The sequence below is a fragment of the Callithrix jacchus genome, chromosome 6 (assembly GCF_049354715.1).
Source record: "Callithrix jacchus isolate 240 chromosome 6, calJac240_pri, whole genome shotgun sequence".
Taxonomy (NCBI): domain Eukaryota; kingdom Metazoa; phylum Chordata; class Mammalia; order Primates; family Cebidae; genus Callithrix; species Callithrix jacchus.
The window spans coordinates 18,568,714-18,584,116 of NC_133507.1; the positions used below are offsets into that span (position 1 = coordinate 18,568,714).

The 15,403-nt window shown below is 52.5% G+C and overlaps 1 long non-coding RNA gene across 48 annotated transcripts in view; it reads left to right on the forward strand.

Moving 5' to 3' along the window:
- Positions 1-15,403, forward strand: part of LOC118154474 (uncharacterized) — a 158,799-nt gene that overhangs the window by 19,926 nt on the left and 123,470 nt on the right. For 11 of the 48 annotated variants that reach the window (XR_013518637.1, XR_013518638.1, XR_013518639.1 and 8 more), the window contains exons 1-3: positions 3,525-7,769; positions 8,294-8,399; positions 8,768-14,881. The exons of 6 other annotated variants lie outside the window; for them this stretch is intronic. This is a non-coding gene — a long non-coding RNA (uncharacterized LOC118154474). Of the gene's footprint in view, positions 1-3,524; positions 8,400-8,767; positions 14,882-15,403 lie in introns of those variants that run through there. 31 more of the 48 variants (XR_013518655.1, XR_013518650.1, XR_013518654.1 and 28 more) reach the window with 12 other exon arrangements.

Sequence of the window (15,403 nt, forward strand, 5' to 3'; positions counted from 1 at the left end):
GTGGGCACCGGGAGGTCGCAACGCCGAGAGCCCGCCGAGCCCCTCTTCGCACTCGCCCAGCCGCGCGGCCCACGGAAGCGGAACGCGCGTCGAGCGTGCCAGGCCCATCGGCGATCTTGCTGCCGCTCGTCCCAGACAGACTCCCGGTATTCATGACCCCGAGGCCTAGAGGGGCGAATGGCCGCCGCCCTCCTGCCCGCAGCCCACCGGACCCTCCGTCACGGCCGCCCTGTCCCCGGAGCTATGCGCGTCGTGGCTGCTGGGGAGAAAGAGGCGTCCTGCGAGAGCCCTCCTCCCCTGGCAGGCGGAAACGGCCTCCCCGTCTTCCAAAAACGGCGGTATTTTGGAGTCTGCAACCACGAGCGCTTCTAGCTCTTTCACTGTCTTCGAGGAGTGTTAGGTGTGTGGCTAACGCCCGCGTTTTCTTGAAACCGCGAGGCCCGACATGGCAAGCGGGCCGAGGCCACCCTCCTAGGGCTGGGTGTGGTAGGAACGCAAGAGCAGCCACGGGCCGGGGAGCAGTGGGCCCTGCGAGGGGGCAGGAGCTGGCGAGGGCCTCCATCGTCCGTGTGGTTGGGGCGGAGGACCGGCATGGAGGCTCCATTCACACAATCCCAGGGCAGGCTGCGGGTGAGATGCGGACGAAGCAGGCGGGGCAATGAAGCTGCGTCTTTGAGCTTGCCCCTCCAGGCCTGAGGGCCAGAGCCTCTGCCTCATTTACCCCCGTCCTAGTCTCGGGAATAACTGAAGCACAATCACTGTTTTTCTAGCTGTCCCCTCCTCCCCCGCCTTGAAGCAGGTCCCAGGCCTGCACATTTATATGTAGAGTGACCAAGAAACTTCGGTAAAACTAGTTTGTGTCTTGGGAATCCTTTGTGCCAGGGCTGGTGCTAACAGCTTCAGGAGAATGCCGCCTCACCTTGACAGGTAAGGTGATGATTCACTATTTGTGACTTTTGCTATAGCTAGGATGCGACAGAGCCGGGTGTGGACTAGGGGCTGTCTGCCCCAAGGCCTGTGTTCCCAGCCTGTCTCTGCACATACACAGGAGCACAGAGGTTCATCCCCATCAGGGTTTCATCTTTCAAACAAGCACCTAGCCTCTTGTGAATCCAAGTCCCCATCCCCACACAGCCTTACCTCACAACTGGGGGCACTCCTGCCGTCTCCCTACCTCCCCTTCCAAAGCCCTGGCCTTAGATAGATGTATGATTAAATAATGTGGTTGTTCTGAGCTTCCTGGCAGCCAAGAAAAGAAAACATGATGGTTTATAACCTTGTTTTCAAAATGAAGTTCATCAGGATTTTAGAGAGAGAAACACTTTTTCTGTACAAGATTTCTAGAAAAGGTAAAGCTTAATGATTATGTAGGTCAACTGCCCATGTCACTGATGAGGAACTAGGCCCAGAGGGGTTAAGTGACTTTCACCAAGGTCACAAAATTAGCCAGTAGAGTGGGGACTGAGACCCAGGGGTCCTGACTCCCAGTCCAGTTCCCATCCTCTCAGGACCAGCCTTTAGCGGGCTTCTCAACTGGGAGATAGTTTAATTGTGGTCTAGTGGCTCCTCCATTCCTCACTGTAAATTGCTCAGACCTGGATGCTGTCTTATTCCTTTCATACCCCAGTTCCTAGTGCTGGGCTGAACTCATCACTGTGGGTCTCTAAATATTAGATAGTGGAGTGAGGCTGAAACCTCTGATAATCGGGGGATATGGGTGGTGGTAGAAGGGGAGTCCCTGGCTTCAGTTTTCTAGGGGGCCTTTCTTTTTTGAAGTTTAGGTCTCTGATCATTAGATCCCTAGGTCTCTCTCCTGGCAAGTGGTACAGGATGGGTCGTGTGCTTTCCCTTTCGGTAGCCATTCTATTCCTAACTGCCTTGTCACATTATTGGACCTTATAGGAAAGGGTCATTTGTCTATTGGGGGACTGTGTTGTCAGTGGCATGTGCAAGTCCCTTTAGGTAAACTAAGGGAGGTTTCCCCACCAGCACGGTGGCCATGAGATCTGGCTGACTCATTCTTTTGTCCTTTTTGGGTGGAGAGTCAGATTTTCTGTACTTGCTCAGGTGTGATTCCCATGGCTTAGGTACAAATCACAGAATGTGGCTTGGATTAGTAAATTTCCAAGGCTCTCAAAAGGTAGCATTTGAACCCCTGGCATGAAAACCGTAGGTGCTGAATCAATGTAGTGACCCTGCAACAGATCAGATTATCTGGAATTCTAGGCTGGAAAGATGTCATCCCGGGCATGGGGAGGGTTGTGCTTCTTGATGGGATCCCCCCTTGGCAGAAAGACTCCAAAAGATTCTGGCCAAATTCTGTTGTCTTTGGGTAGAATCTGCACAGGCAAAGCAGGGTAGGTAACCAGGGCTGGTTAGCAACTAAAGCCCCAGCTGTGGAAGAAAAACAGGGTCCAGCTCCCTAGATTAGTTACTGTCTACAAGGATTAAAGGCCCCAAATAATGGCTGGCTTCTCCCCTCCTCTGTGCCAAGGGAAGACATGTAAATACAGCCGCACGCCAGCTTAGGCAGTAGATGTGTATAAATCGAATTTAGCAAATCAGATCATGGTTTAAATGCACTATTTAAAGCAGTCCTGCAGTGAAGCCTTTTTACAAAGGGAATAATCATTTTGTGATGCTAATCATCAGCCTCCAATTTATCTCCTTTGTAAGTTCAGATGTTGGTGCTCTGGGTGTTCTGAAATTGGGGCGCTCTTGTGTAGGGCTCTGGTGATGACTGTCTGCCTTCTCTTTCTGCCCTTTCATTTTAAATGGGTGCATGTCCTGTTTCTCACTGGGGGCCTCAGGATGCTTGTCACTTAGCCTGATAGTCTCATCCATCCCACTCATCTTTTTAGAATCTGATAGAGCCCACCATTCAGCTGCTCCTGGCACCTTTTCTGAGATTTTGTCCTTCCTGGGGAGACATACAAGGCCTGCTGTTCTCGAGGTGTTAAAACTAGCTCCCTCTCTGATCTGAACTGCCTTTTGTTTCCCTGAGCTTCTGATACCTCTGGTGCAGATCAGAAAGATGATCTTAGAGTTGACTAGATAACACAGATCAGCCCTGAATTTAGAAGGTGAATTAAATGCAGCCGCCCATTTGCTGAATATGCAATATCCAAACTATTCTCCCCATTCACAGCAAAATAACTGAGGCCTGGATGTTAAAGTGACTTTTCCCACAAGTTAAAATCGGGCCTCAAAGGAGAACCTGTCTCCCAATTGCTATAAAAGTGTTTTATATGCCGAGCTGTAGTTCCTTTCTCTACAGAGAAAATATAATCAGAGACCATCTGGGTGGGAGAGAAAGAATGAAGAGAAAGAAATGGATCAGAGTGGAATAAAGGAAGTGGGCAGGAAGCTGGGGGGCTTTGAGGAGCCTGACCTTGCTTAGCTTACAGGCCCTGATATAGTGTCTTTGTCAATGCTGCCACTATTGACGCGTTCCTTGGTAATTATGACTGTGTGTTGGCATGGCGACTCGGAGTAAGAAGACTAGAAGCACTGGGTAAATGCACGACTTGTTCTTGCCTTCTAAAGCAGAGAGGAGCTTTTGTGGGTAGTTCCTCCAGGGAGACATGGTAGAAAATTCAGCAGACCCAGTGCTGGAGTGTGAGTATTTACACCCCACAGGAGCCAGGTGGCCCTGAGCAGAGAATGTACCGAGGTCCTCAACAAGACTGGCATCTGATGCTGACGTCTCTCGGAGCCACCCTCTTGTGTCTTCCTGTTGGTCTTTGTTCCTTAGCCTTGTAATGTCAAGTATATTCATTTCTGTTCCTCTCTGGGTTGTGTATTTCAAAATAGGTTTATGTTGCAGTCTCCCTGAATTTGATTGATCATAAAATTATCTATTTCCTAGGCCATGACTATGTATTTGGAGGCTGAAGGGAAAGGCTGCTGGGGCTTCTCTTTCTATCCTCATGCCCTTCCCTCAGATGCTTGAACCACATTCTCATCCTCATTTGAAAACAGGAGAGGTTGCTGTTGTCCAGAGCTGTCCTATATGATAACCACCAGACACATGTGCTGTTGGTCTCATGAAATGTGGCAAACTTGGCATGTTGAATGATAATGTTGGGTTAAGTAAAAGATATTATTAAAGTGACCTGTTTATTCTTTTTAATGAAGCTTCTGAAACATTTAAAATTATACTCGGAACTGACATATTTTCATTGGACAGAGAGGTCTACACTAGAGGCTCAGAACCTCTTCTAGCCCCAGTACTTGGTAACCAATCCTGATCTTCCCCCAGGAGGCTTCTGGCCACACAGGGCTCTGTGCATGGAGGTCCTGGAAAAGTTAGAGAGGAGCCGAGTAGAGAGCCTTGGGCCTTGAGGGGCTTTTAGGAGTGCCTAGTATAGCCCTTTAAATGGCGATTACCCCCCAGTCCTTGGAGGCAGAAGTCGTGGCTTGAATCTGCAGGCAACGTTGTGTTTTCAGCATTTTAGGTGGGGACAGGCAGCCAATGGGTAGCCCCAGAAGACTCTTTGGATGAAGGTTTAGCAGTGCCCCAGTGGAGTTTGAACAGGCACAGCTGTAGTTAACAGGAGGGTCATCCTCTTTCCCCCATCCCCAGCAGTGATTTCATAGTCTCCTAGATGTGCAGAAACCACAGGAAGGCAGCCATGCATCCCAGGTTCGTGCCAAATCCACTTTCAGCAGGTTTGTTTCCTTTGGCCTGAGGGCTCCTTGTCGCCCTGCTCCAGCTGCCCCTCCTCCCCTCAGCCTCTGCTGCTCTCTGTGAGCTGGAGCTTCTGGGATGCGTCTTGGCTCAGAGCCAGCATCTTCTTGGAGCGGCCTCCTGCCCTGGCTCCCTGCCAAGCTTCAGGGCCTCAGAGAGATTTTCTGGGGAGGCGCCGGGCTCATACTGCTGTCAAAGGGCAGAGGGGCCTCAGTTAGCCTCTCCCCTTGGAGGACCCCTGGCTGTGGATCTGACCTGGCCTCCAGCCCCCTTCCCCTCTCAGAAGCTCCAGTTTCCTGCTCTAGAAACCCTGGACTGGGTTAAGGGCCTTCCAGCTCCAGTAAGCCTTGAGTTTATAGAAAGAGGGCTCCTCACCTGAGCCTGGGAGGTGAGGAATGGGCATCCAGGAAGTCAAAATGATGATGGGGACAGGAACCGCTTATTGACCGCTTACTCTGTGCCAGGTTCTGTGCTAATACTTTGCCTATTCTGTCTCCTTTGAGAGTTGTCTCTCAGGGAGAAAGAAGAGTAGTGACCAGAGATTTGCCCTTCTTTTCTAGGCCAAATGCCATTTGGGTGACTGGATGGGGTATGTTACAGGAGCTATAGTCCCTGCATAGGAGAGATTCCAGCCCTCAATGAGTCCTTGTCTCCTAAGGAATCAGCCTGGGCTTTGGAATGCAGCATGAGTTCATCTGGGTTGCCACAGGATGCCTCTGTGATGTCTCCTGCTTGGGGATAGCAATACCCCTGGAGAATCAAAATAGGAGGGCTTCATGCCGGGCCCCTGGGAGCCTTGGTGTGGTGCTAGAAGGGTGAGCAGCAAACCACTCGGTCCAGATTTATCTCCTGATTGTGAGCTCCATATCCTTGCTGCGCCTCAGTCTGTAAAATAGGGGGTTGGCCTAAGCCTACCAGCCTGCCCACAGGTGCCAAGGGATTGTGGCTGCTCGGGATGAGGCTGGCCTCTTGCTTTCTGCAATGTTCTATCCCCCTGATGTAGCACCCATGGTCTTCTGGGGGAACGAAGGGGGCCCACATTCTCAGTCCTGACTCATCTCATCCCTAAGCAGAGAATGCCAAGCCTTCCTCCTATCTGCCCAGTTCTGCATCATAGCTCCTTCTGTCTCCCTAGGTCAGGAGAGGTGGCAGATGCCTCTGAGGGCATGTTACATTCTTGATAAGTGCTGGGGAGAGGGGGAGTAAAGAAATGAAGTCTCAAGTTTATAGCCACCCCTTCCCTTTGAATCTGCAGCTTCTTTTACCCAGTATTGAGTCCACTGTTCTCTCTTCTGTGGCTCACAGACTCCAAGACCATGGGGGTGTGGGGCAGAGGCAGTGTGGCTCAGTACGTATCCAGGTAGAGGGCTTGGTCTGACCTAATTCAGAGCCCACAGGACACCCCTTCCCCTCTTCCTCTGAGCCAGTTTTCTCATCTGCAAAATTGGGAATAGTAATATTTCCCTTGTCACACCCAAGATGCATCCCCCATCTTGCTGGTTTGTCATGAGTGAAGGCAGTCAAGGTAGCCAGAGTCAGCTCTCTGTTATAAGCTGTGGTGTTTACAGACCAGCCATAAGCTCTGTAGTGCAGGCAGAACTCCTGACCTCTAAGGACAGAGAAACTAGCTATGACCAGCCTACTGTGGCACACATCCAACGGGCAGATTATTGTGATGTTTTGTCTCTGTTCCTGGGAGTTAAGAGAAGAGGAATTAGATTGGGGTGGAGAAGCCTCACTGTTCCCAAACAGGTCTTCTGTGCTGTCAAGAGGGCAGGACAGGGCGTCCTTGCCAATGGAGAGAATTCTCTGACAAGGGCCTAGATGGGGAGGTGGAGGAGGAGAAGGAGGAGTCCTGCTGGACTGGGCCTGAGATTTGGTATAGAAGGTCAGGTCAGATGGTGGAGGATAAGAACGACAGAGGTAGGGCACAGGCTAAGGAAATTGGTACAGTCAACATGTGCAAGGCTGGTGGGCACTGGAGGTGGTCAGGCCTTGTGCTGCCCAGGCTAACCTGAGCAGAGCAGCCACCATGGCTGTGCCACTCACCTCTTACGGCACCTGGCCTGGACATCAGCAGCCCCAGGGCTGTGCCGCGGAGCCACTTTGCAAGGGAACTGTGGAGCTCTGAAATTGGAAGTCATCTCATGCCACACTGTATTTTTTCTACCACTATCATTTATCCATTCAATGACTATTGACCACACATGGTATGTCAGCTTCTGGGCAAGGCCCTGGGGATAAAGAGAAGGAAACCACAGCCCTAGCCCAGCACTTTCACTTTCGTGACGTGGAATGCCATATATCCGTCCAGAGCTGGAAGGCCAGGCTGGCGGGTGTGGAATGGTATATATCTGTCCAGAGCTGGAAAGCCAGGCGCGCTCGGGTCTGAGTTATCATCCGTTTGTGGCTTACTGGTTTCCCTTCCCCTCTCCATACCTCAAGAGCCTGGGGGAACAGGGTCAGAGGCCATGTCATGCTTTGCCCGTGATGACCATAAGCTGTCACTTAGCCTCAGCTAGAACTGTAAGTCTCTAGATTCCGTTGTTTCTATATAGAATTGTGGCATGCTCTGCTGGCCAGGCTGGAGTACAGTGGCCTGATCATAGCTCACTATAACCTCGAACTTTTTGCTTAAGCACTTCCACTGCCTCAGCCTCCAGAGTAGCTGGGACCACAGGCATGTGCCACCACACCTGGATAACTTTTTTATTTTTTATTTTGTAGAGACAGGGTCTTGCTTTGTTGCCCAGGCTGGTCTCAAACTCCTGGCATCAAGTGATCCTCCCACTTCGGCTTCCCAAAGTGTTAAGATTACAGCGTGAGCCACCACACCAGCCTAAAAGGCAGTTTGATCTTACAAATCAAAATAGCAGTACCCTATTGAGATTTACTTGTGAGATTGGTAAGAAACATCTTAAATGTAATCAAATAATAAATTACATCTTGATGAATTCATGTATAGGTTTCTTTTCCTCAGAAGAAATCAGATGCTGTTGAGAGCACCAAGGCTAGAATTTTACCCTGGTTCTCATGCTTCCCTCCACCCAGGCTGGATCCCGAGTGCAGTTTTTGGCAGGTGGGCCTGTATATAAGTTAGCCATGGTGGGTTCCCAGCTGCCTCTCTTCATACAGCTGTAGTTTTGGGGAGTCATCCTTATAGCCCCTGGGTTGAGCCTAGCCCTGCAAATGAATTCACTATCCTAAAGCCCAAATTGCACCTCTGTCATTCTCTCTTGCCTTCCAGGGGAGGGAAGGGCAATACATTTCATCTTATTATTATTGTTATTTTGGTGGTTTTGTTGAGGTTGGTGTGTGTATGTTAGATAAAGCTCTACGAAATTACATAGGATTTGTCAAGGGTGTAAGAGGGACTGTGCCACTGCTGGCTGCATAAAAGGTAGTCCATATCTTTAAATAGAGCCCCAGGTCCTTAGCTACCAGAAAGATTTTCAGGGGAAGTATGTGCCCTCAGCTGCTGTTGGTGGGCAAGATGGGCACATATAGAACAGGCTTTCCTCTGTGGCCAGGTACAAAGCAGGTGGTGAGACGCAGAGCAGTGCGGGGCTCTGCTTCTGAAACCTCCAACCTTTCCTTCCCTAGGAAATCCCAGAGAGATTGGTGTGGGTGATTTCCCAGGAAGACACAGTGTGCTGAGTTCTGTGACAGTGAGCAGCGGGACGAACGGATATCCAGATGCTGGCAATGAGTAGGCCTTCCTTACACTGGGTAATCCAGGCTGCAGTGAGCTATTATCACGCCATTGCACTCCAGCCTGGGTGACAGAATGAGACCCTGTTTCTAAAACAGTGTAATTGCCCAGCATCCGCACCCTCTGGCTTCCCTTGCTTAGGTCTTCTGGAGGTGGTTTGCTGGATGAATACCACCTGCACAGAAGCTGGCCTTGGGTTTGAATATGGCAGCCAGTATACAGCATGCGCTTCAGTCATGAGGCTGCCCAAGAGGTGGTTCTTCCAAGGCAGAGCACATGCAGAGTCTAGTGCTGGAGAGGCCGGGTGAGCTGTTGACCCATTTCCAGTTCTGTTTTCCCTCTTATGTTCCTCTGTCCCTGTCTAGGACATGCTCTGGAGTCAGAAGACAGAGAAAAGTAGGACTGGTGGCAAGAGTCTGAAGGTGGGTCCCATCCTGACATGGTGGCAAGAGTCTGAAGGTGGGTCCCGTCCTGACATGGTGGCAAGAGTCTGAAGGTGAGTCCCCATCCTGACGTGGTGACAAGAGTCTGAAGGTGGGTCCCATCCAGACGTGGTGGCAAGAGTCTGAAGGTGAGTCCCCGTCCTGACACGATGACAAGAGTCTGAAGGTGAGTACCCGTCCTGACACGATGACAAGAGTCTGAAGGTGAGTCCCCGTCCTGACACGATGACAAGAGTCTGAAGGTGAGTCCCCGTCCTGACACGATGACAAGAGTCTGAAGGTGAGTCCCCGTCCTGACACGATGACAAGAGTCTGAAGGTGAGTCCCCGTCCTGACAGGATGACAAGAGTCTGAAGGTGAGTCCCCGTCCTGACGTGGTGACAAGAGTCTGAAGGTGGGTCCCGTCCTGAGGTGGTGACAAGAGTCTGAAGGTGGGTCCCATCCTGACGTGGTGGCAAGAGTCTGAAGGTGGGTCCCGATCCTGAGGTGGTGGCAAGAGTCTGAAGGTGAGTCCCCATCCTGACGTGGTGACAAGAGTCTGAAGGTGAGTCCCCGTCCTGACATGATGACAAGAGTCTGAAGGTGGGTCCCATCCTGACGTGGTGGCATGAGTCTGAAGGTGAGTCCCCGTCCTGACATGGTGACAAGAGTCTGAAGGTGGGTCCCATCCTGACGTGGTGGCATAAGTCTGAAGGTGAGTCCCCATCCTGACATGGTAATGAGAGTCTGAAGGTGAATTCCCATCCTCACATGGTGGCATGAGTCTGAAGGTGAGTCCCCATCCTGACATGATGACAAGAGTCTGAAGGTGGGCCCCGTCCTGACATGGTGGCAAGAGCCTGAAGGTGGGCCCCGTCCTGACATGGTGGCAAGAGTCTGAAGGTGGGCCCCATCCTGACATGGTGGCAAGAGTCTGAAGGTGGGCCCCGTCCTGACATGGTGGCGAGAGTCTGCAGGTGGGCCCCGTCCTAACATGGTGGCGAGAGTCTGCAGGTGGGCCCCGTCCTGACATGGTGGCAAGAGCCTGAAGGTGGGCCCCGTCCTGACATGGTGGCAAGAGTCTGCAGGTGGGCCCCGTCCTGACATGGTGACGAGAGTCTGAAGGTGGGCCCCGTCCTGACATGGTGACGAGAGTCTGAAGGTGGGCCCCGTCCTGACATGGTCCTTGGGCTGCACATTTGTGTTGGCAGTTCTTTCCAGCTGCTGTTCTGACCTCTCTGTGCAACGTATTTATGTGGCTATAGATGGATGATCTGAGATGGATTTAGGTCTTGGAATACTGTTATTTTTTTTCTGCCTCAGAGAGAAAATAACCCAGTTCAGGAAGGACATTTGAAAAGGGAAAATATTGCGTATGGTGGCACACCTGCAGTCCCAGCTATTCAGGAGGCTGAGGCTGGAGGTTCCAGGCTGCAGTGAGCTCTGATCTGGCCATTGCACTCCTGCCTGGGTGACAGAATGGGACCTCTGTCTCTAAAAAAAAAAATGTCATTTAATTTAAAAGGGGGAAATATCCTTGGTGGTTCTTGGAGCAAGCACCTACTAGGTTGACCCATGTGAAATTTCTTGATGAAAAATAGTCAAATGTTGGTAATTTCATATGGTTTAACCTACTACAGTTCCATTCCTCTGGGATGGTAGAGGGATCCCCAGAGCACATTTTAAAGAGTTTCTGATACTTTAACCATTTGTGTTATGATAGCCTTCACAGAATTTTTTTTAACACCAGAAAGAAATCACTCTAACCTTTGGATTGAACCACAGTAGGAAACTATCCTAGCAAGATTCCACTTTGCCGCAGATTCAAGCTATATCATCACAAAATGCAGGATACTTCATGAGTACCCTTTCTTTTATTATATAAAAAAGAAAAATCAGACAGCTCAACCAGTACTGACTAAGGGCTGAGACCAGATCCAAAGTTTTTTGTCTCAGGAGGAATTTGCTTCCATCTGGATGCCGGAAACGGTATTTTACCCTACCTCCTGTCCCCGGCAGCAGTCCTGGGCGCCTTGGGAGGAGGTTGCTGGAAGAGCTAGCTGACAACTTCTCTGTAACCTTTCACCACCCAGGGCTGTGCAGGGCAGCCAGAGTGTGGGCTTCTGATGGAATGCACTTGACGTCCTACGTTCGTTACACCATTGTCACTGTGTGTCTGGGCTGCCTCTGGGTGTGTGTGGTTCTTTTTGTGGCTGCGTGTCAGTGTCAGGCTGTGTGTGTCTGTTTCTGTCGGCCTGTCTAGGCTCGCTCAGTGCGACAAGGAGCTGGGGGAGGTGGCAGTAAGGAGGGAGGGCATTTCAAAGCCCAGCTCTCCTGCTCGGGGACCTCAGGAGGGTGTGTGTGTGTATGTGTGTGCATGTGTGTGAAATACAGCTTTCCTGCTCAAGTACCTCAGGAAAGGATGTGTGTGTGTGTGGCACAGCTCTCCTGCTTAGGGACATCAGGAGGGTGTGTGTGTGTGTGTGTGTGTGTGTGTGTCTAGATTTTTTCCATGCTGCTCATTGTGTGGGGCTGCATGTCAGTGTCTGACCAGGTGTGGTTGGGCAGCCGCTGGGCTGGGTGAGCCCCATCTGCCATGAGCTCCCAGACTTCCCTTCTGGCCTTCTGCTGCCATCCATGGGGAGCTTCTCCCTTCGCAGCTCATGGTCTCTTCTCTAATTTATTAGCTGGAAAGGAGGAAAAAATGAAACATTGCCGGAAGACAAAGGCTGAGACCGCAGGTCCCATCCTGCACAGCCGCAAGCATTTCTCCCCTCAGCTCTGTCTCCTCCTCTGCAGTTGGGATCTGCACATTTAAGCCTGAAGCAAACCCCCAAACCATCATATTAAAAACTGTGCCTGGCCTTGGACGTGCAGAGGTAGCTATAAACTATTGAAGGTGGGAGAGGTCAACAAGATGAAGGTTTCAGCCCTCTTCTACTCTCGGGCCCCCCACCTCTGAGTTCCAGCACTTCCCCCCAGCTCTGAGCCAGGCAGGGGAGGGCAAGGGGGCCCAAGGCAGCTGCAGGGTCTGTGTTAGTAAACACTTTCCTGGGTTCCCGTTTTCTTTACACCCCCTCACCCTCCTCTACTCCCTGATGCCCCGTTACACACTCCCACCCCCCAGCATCCCCTTTTCTGTGGCCTGCACAATGAGCTCATTGTGCTGGGTGTGATTTGAATAAGGGATCGGTGGGCCTGTTCCCAGCATTGTCCAAGGGGCTGGGAAAAACCCCAGCACAGGCAGGAGGACCAGACCAGACAGAGACAGATGCCTAAATTAGCAACAAAGCTTTGTGCACGTCCCCTGCACAAGGGCTCGCCTTGTTTGCGTGGACTCGAGGGTGTGGAGCTGGCCGGCTGCTCACATGTCTCCCCATGTTAATTAGTTTTGCATGCATGTCTGAGAAGGTGCCAGGGGAGATGTGTTTGCCTTTCCCCCCAGGAGGGGGCCCTGTTTGTGGCTGGCCAGTAGGCTGGGGGCCTGGAGATGAGAGGGGCTGGGCCTACCTGGGGAGCCAGGCTCTGAGCTCGGCTGGGGGATCACGGCTTTCCCATCCTGGAGTGCTGTTTCTCTGCCCTCTGGGGGGCCTGGCTTTGCTGCCTATGCCTTCTCCCCACCACCCCTCCGTGTCTGAAAGTTGGTCAGCTCTGACTACTGGGGACTCACTGGCTTTCTCCCAGACCCAGGCCAGTGCCTGTCCATCTGGCCGTCTGTCTCTTGCGACACAGGGCCCCTCGGGACCGGGCAGCAGAAGCAGCCAGTCTGGACTCTTCTCCGTCCCCGAGCCAGATGGCCAGTCTGCTGATCGCATTACGGCCTTCCCTATCCCCAGACCCCTACCGCCTGTGGTTGGACCAGGATCTTATTTGGGATATGATGGAGAAGCTCCCTTTTAGGCCCTTATAGAGGCATGGCCCTGAAAGGAAAGGGGGCTGGTAGACAGGGCATACATAAGGCATGTCCTTGTCACCAGCTTCCATGTGACCTCAGGCAGACCAAGTACCCCTGATGCCTGAATCTCAGTTTTCTGGTTGGCAGGAGGAGGAGGGAGCTGAACTTCAGGAAATCTCTTGGTTCTCTTCTAGCTCAGAGAGCCTCTGATGGTGGTAACAGTGGTGATCATTTCAAAACTCTCTTGGTTTAGCATTGGCTGATTTAGCACAATGACAGGAATGGGACTAATGGATTCTGGCTGGGGGCGGAGGGGAGTGTTGCAGGAAGGATTTCATCCCTGTTGATATTCAGTGTGGGCTCCTGTTTTCAGAGTGTGGGGAGGACCAGGAGCAGGCAGAGCCTGCCTTCCCAGGTCTTCACAGATGAGCCCTTCCTCATCCCTATCCTGCAGTGCTGGGAAGCAGGCCCTGGCCCAGTAGAAGGGAGCTTGGCAAAGGAGAAGCTAGAGGGAGAGCAGCTGCTGGCCAGGGCCCTGGGTGTGTCCTTGTCACCCCCTGCAGGCCCTGGGATTGAGGGGAACAGGGGACAGGGCTGAGAAGGGTCAGGGTTCATCTGGGAACTCCAGAGTTGCCACCTCTCCACAGCCCTTCAGAATAACCCTGGGTGGTGGGTGGGGAGTGGGATGAAGCATTGCCCTGCTCTTCAGGGCAGGGGTCTCAGGATTCAGTGGACAGGAATTCTGTCTTTTTCTTTGCCAGCCTCCCCATCTCTGGCACCCTCCCACTCTCTCATCAGGTGTTGTGGGATGTACCTTGCCCTGGGGCCAGGCAGCTGGCTAGAGCCACCCACAGGAGCCTCTGGAATTCACCTCAGATAGCCAGCCACTCAGGCAAGGCAGGGGAGGCCCTGGGCCTCCTTCCAGCAGGGACCTTCCTCCCGCTGCCACTGCGCCAGCCAGTTCCCACCCAGTTCCCACCCGCAGTGCGCTTGTTCCTTCCATCTGGGCTGCCTTTCCCTTCCCCGCCTCTCTCTCTCTTTCTATTTCTGTTTCTGGGGGGCCTCTTTTTCTATTGCTTTCACTGTCTCCCTGAGCTACTCCTCACCCAAGCTGGATAACTGGTGGTTAAGGTCCAAAGCTCGAGGAAGAAAAAAGGATGGAAGTGAATGCTTCATGGCTGGGACAGAGTGAGAGAGGTGCCCATAGTATGGGTTGAGAGAAGAAGCAGGGCAGCAGGGCCTTGGGGGAGCTGCCCACCGCCCTCCCTGCCCCTCCCCATTCCTACCTCCTGGGGTTTAGCCGGCTCAGCTGTAGCTCTGAGCTCCTTAATCTGGTGATCCTTGTGGCTGTGGGGCGGGCTGGCCCAGGCTTTAGGAGGTGACAGGGTGTATTGGGAGTCGCACTCTGCTAACAGAGTGTCATGCAAAGCTGGGGAATCACATTCCGAGTGCAGCTCCCCCTCCTATGGCAGTGGCCCTGCAGGGCTGGACCCAGCACGGGTGGTGCCCAGTGGAGGGCTGGGGCTCAGGCCCTGCGTGCAGCCAGGCGTCATCTCCTCTTTGTCCCTCAGGAGGAAAGTTCTCAAGATTAGGGCTTTCTGGCCCTTTCTGCATGGCTAAGCTTTTATTGTTTGGTAGCTGCCTCCACCCTTACCCCAGTCCCCAAATCCTCTGGCTGCCAATCCCAGTTAGAGGAAGCCTCTGTAAGTCGCAGGTATTCACTTGGTCAGCCAGGAATATGCTGTTGGGCTAGTCCGGGGTGGGGATTTGAACTAAGCAAGTATGCTGGGCAGAATGGCTTCCCTGCCTAGATGGGCGGGGGAGAGAACCCCTGAGATCAACCCCTGATTGTCTCAGGGGATGGGCCCTGAGAGAACCCAGGAGGGACAGGAAATTGAGGTAGGGGTGCAAATGCAAAGCTCAAATGGTTCTGAGCTCAGCAGAACGGGGGCAGCCCAGGCCTTGGACCTTGGCTGGAGGGAGGGACAGAGGACGACACTGTGGGCCAAGGCCCAGGGTGCTGCTTTGCTTCTGCCATGACTGCAGTAGACCCTGGATGTCCCTGAGCCTCCAACCCCTCATCTGTGCAATGAGTGTCATCATTCCTACCTCTGCTGGAGTTGCTGTGAAGACTCTTGGGCACATGGAAAGCATTTCATGGGGTTAATTTTTCTTCTCCTTTTCCCTTCTATATGGGGCAGATAGGAAGAAGTTAAGCCTCTCAGATCATTTAAGATAGCTGAGATTTGGGGGGTGGGGACAATGGTGATATTCAGAATATTTAACCACCTGTGCAGGCTGGACACCAACCAGGCAAAGTGACAGCTGGCCCGAACCACCCAGGGAGGAGGGCACAGCTGGGCATACCTTGTCCCTCTGTCCTCCTGCCCTATCATGAGTCCGTTTATCAGCCGCCATACAGACGTCCCTGAGGAGGTTGCAGGATGCAGGATCCTGAAATTTCCTTTGCGTTCAAGCAAGTCAGGCCTGCCTGGGGTGGGGCACCCTGCCTGACCTGGAAGAGGACCTAGAAGCAGAGGGCAGTGAACTGAGGGCCTTCCAGCTCCTGCCCAAAGCTGGCAGCAGACCTGCCACCAGGCTCTGGGGAAGAGCTGCTTCTGTGGGCTCTCACCACCCTCGTGTACCCTAGAGCTGCCCGTCCTTCCTGTCCCTTCTTCTCAGAA